The following is a 336-nucleotide window of genomic DNA, read 5'->3' as shown; positions in this document are numbered from 1 at the left end:
CGCCCCATTTTTGGGCAGAAAGAGGCCGATTTCAGGCTGGTTAAAATCTCACCATCCATTGGGTAGAAAAGGGAGGGGGGGGGCAGCCCCTCACCCAACCCCTCCCCCAACAGGCCCGGGGGTCCCGGGGGGTCCCGGGGGGTCCCGGGGGGAGGGGTCGAGACTTGGCACAAAAATCCCGTGGGCAGCGCGGGGGGAGGGGCTGTACAATAGAAAACCGGGGGGGCGAGGGGGGGACAGTCGGGGGGGGAGGGGACCCGACCCCCCGGAGGGGACCCCAACCCCGCCCCCCACCCCCCAAAGTACAAAAGAGCTAAAAACACCGCGGGGGGGGGG

The sequence above is a fragment of the Corapipo altera genome, unplaced genomic scaffold (assembly GCF_003945725.1).
Source record: "Corapipo altera isolate COAL_440 unplaced genomic scaffold, ASM394572v1 60315, whole genome shotgun sequence".
Lineage (NCBI taxonomy): Eukaryota > Metazoa > Chordata > Aves > Passeriformes > Pipridae > Corapipo > Corapipo altera.
This window is presented reverse-complemented; position numbering follows the sequence as displayed.